Source organism: Myotis brandtii, unplaced genomic scaffold (genome assembly GCF_000412655.1).
Source record: "Myotis brandtii unplaced genomic scaffold, ASM41265v1 scaffold166, whole genome shotgun sequence".
Taxonomy (NCBI): Eukaryota; Metazoa; Chordata; class Mammalia; order Chiroptera; family Vespertilionidae; genus Myotis; species Myotis brandtii.
In genome coordinates, this window is record NW_005356087.1 from 1130406 (window position 1) to 1133825 (window position 3420).

Below are 3420 nucleotides of genomic sequence, written 5' to 3' on the forward strand. Positions count from 1 at the left end.
AAACATTCCAAAATTCAAGGATTAATACACAAAGGCTTTATTCTTACGTCCCCAGGATGTTGCATTTACTGTCAAATGCAAAGTACCTGTTCAAATTGTACTGGCCTCACCATAATTATCTACATGACTCACACTGCTTAAAACCATGTGCAGTAAGTAACCTGAAATCAGAAGGCCTGAATTTAAGTTCAGTAGCTGTGTGATCCTTGAGCAAGCAATTTAACCTCTGCAAGACTGTATCTGCAGCTATAGGGTGTCCCCCAAAAATGTATATTCACTTTAACAGCTGATAACTCAATTTTCACTCCTTCTAAGGTTTAACTAATTTGAAAAAATGTGAAGCCAGACTAACCTTTGAACAAAGAAAATTTATCCTAAAATGCCACTAGACTTTTTTTATGGAGATACATAAAAGTATATGGTACAAAACAAACAACAGTTGATGAATTGAAGGTGCATGAATACCAAACGAAATGATTCTTGATGTTTGTGATTCTATTGCTTCGTGTTATCAGCAGTGCCTGGACCAGAACAGTTATCAGTTTGAAAACAGACATTGACAAAAAACTTATTCATTTCTGTAGATTCTTTTAAATTTTGAAAATGTTAATAAACACTGACTTTATAATCATTCAAAATTTATATACATTTTTGGGACACCCTGTATATTATACATCTATATACATAAAAGCCTAAGCGACCATCACAACCAGACGACCGAACAGGTTGCATGGGGCGACCAGGCCGGCAGGGGGGTCAGTGAGGGGTGACCAAACGACCGAGCAGCAGGCTGTGTGGGGCGATCAGGCCGGTAGTGAGGGGAAGTTTGGGGTGACCAGGCCGGCAGGGGGGGGCAGTTAGGTGTGATCAGGCAGGCAGGCAGGTGAGCAGTTAGGAGCCAGTGGCCCTGGATTGTGAGAGGGATGTCCGACTGCCAGTTTAGTCCCAATCCCCTAAACTGGCAGTCGGACATCCTCCAAGGGGTCCCGGATTGGAGAGGAGGGTGCAGGGGCTCAGGGGACCCCTCCTCCCGTGCACGAATTTCATGCACCGGGCCTCTAGTATAATAATAATTGTTGTGCATAGACTATGGGATTGTTGTGAAGAGCAAGTATGTATGCAGAACTGTTTAAAAGTTATAAAGGGCTAGAAAATCGGTATAATTTTGTCATGTTGTCTTTAGCTTATGCTTTTTTTCATGCACCTCCAGTAGTGTGTAATTTTGGGCCTTAGAATAGATGGTAATAAATGGCAGGAAGGCAATCACACTATAAATAAGTGTTACATAGAGTATATGGAAAGATTCACTAGTAAAAACATATTTCTTCCCATAAATAAAATAGAAAGCAAAGGAAAAAGCATAAACTGTATACACTTCTCAATTTGTAACAAAATTTCAGTTTGTAGCCCTAGCTTGTTTGGCTCAATGGATAGAGCGTCGGCCTGCGGACCGTAGGGTCCCAGGTTCGATTCTGGCCAAGGGCACATGCCTGGGTTGTGGGCTCGATCCCCGGTGGGAGGTGCGCAGGAGGCAGCCAGTCAATGATTCTCTCTCATCATTGATGTTTCTGTCTCTCTCTCCCTCTCCCTCTCTGAAATCAATAAAATATATTTTTTAAAAATTTCAGTTTGTAGTAAATAAACATTTTTGAAAATGTCATATATGCATGATAGAACTTCAAGGAGTACAAAGGATTATTTTTGCAAAAGATGGTCTCCCAACCACTGAGCTCCCTATACCCCTAACCCAGAACACCAGTGCCCCAATTTTCCTGTATGGAAGCAACTGCCAATTTTGTATGTGTGCATGTATGTACTTCATGTATAATTTTTGGTAACATCAGTTATGATTCTTTGTACAGTGGAACCTTGGTTCTCTAACAATTTGTTCTAGAAGTCTGTTTGAGAAGCAATTTGTTCGAAAAAGGATTCATTTTTCCCATCTATACTAATAAAAGGATAATATGCTAATTAGACCAGATAGAGCGGATGTCTTCCAGACGTCTTTCCAGATGTCCTTCCGGACAAAGCCATGGTGGTGGGGGCTGAGGCAGAGGCAGTTAGAGGTAATCAGGCAGGCATGCAGAGTGGCTAGGGATGATCAGGCAGGCAGGCAGGTGAGTGGTTAGGAGCCAGCGGTCCCAGATTGCAAGAGGGATGTCTGACTGCTGGTTTAGGCCCTATCCCACAGGGGATCCGAGGGGTCCCGGATTGGAGAGGGTGCAGGCTGGGCTGAGGCCCTGCCCCCCTGCACAAATTTCGTGCATTGGGCCTCTAGTAAGAAATAATGTAAATTGAATTAATCCATTCAAGACCCCCAAATGATTGCATTTTAACTTTTCTGAATTGCCTGTGATTGTTGTTTCATGAGCACTTTCACACTGTTAGTAACATGAACACTCTTGATGGCCTCTTTATATTTTAAAATTGTGCTAATCATCAATTTTACCATGCCATATTGGGTAGCCAGATCAGACACTCAAATACCTCTATCATACTTTGCAATTATTTCCTTCTTAAACTCTCATTGTTCGCACAACTTTCATTTTCACTTTGCTGCTATCACTAACCCTCTTAGGACACATGGTGACTTACTGTACACATTTAATAAGTGATTTCAAAAACAAAAAAAACATGAAAATATTTACAGCACAATTTCCTGAGATGTTAACAACATGAGGTGTAGTGGTAAACTGACTCATACTTTCGCATTCTGTCCTTTGTCACCTAAGAGACATGTGACTGATCATACAGGTATTGGCATGAAAGGGTTGTCAGCTGGAGAATCAGTTTTTTCGACAACTGAGACATTGTTCCATGAACGTGGTTGAGAAACGAATTCTTCTATATGGGAGATGCTCAAGAACTGAGGTTTGACGCGCTCGCGGGACGCTCCTGGGAGAGCGCGGGGCAGTGAGGCCGCCTTTCCTGTCCCTGGGGCCCGTGGCGTGCGCGGGTCTCCCTGGGCTTTGTGCGATGGGCCGGTGAGGTGGAGGAGGGGAGGGCGGGGTACCGAAGCCCGCGGCTGCCCCGCATCCTGAGAGCCAGAGAGACGGGCGGGAGCGGGAGTGGTAGAGAGGAAGGAAGGTGCGCTAAGCCTGTGCGGTCCCTGCTTCCTGACCCAGCCAGCGGCGCGGAAATCTAACGGCCGAGGCCCAGGAGGAGAGGTTGCAGGTTGCTTCCAAGGTTGAGGCGGGACTCTTCATGTTTTCCTTTTTGTTACATAATCTAAATCGCTATATGACCATTACAAACTAAAATAAAATACTAGGTTCTGAAACTCAAGAAAACAAAAACGGATTAGGGGGTGCCATATGGAGAAGGCTAAGCATTTTGGTAGAAATAATGGTTGTGAAGTCAGATTTCTACAACTATACACGTTTTCTTCACCGTGCCTCCCTCCCCCACGCCTCGCCACCC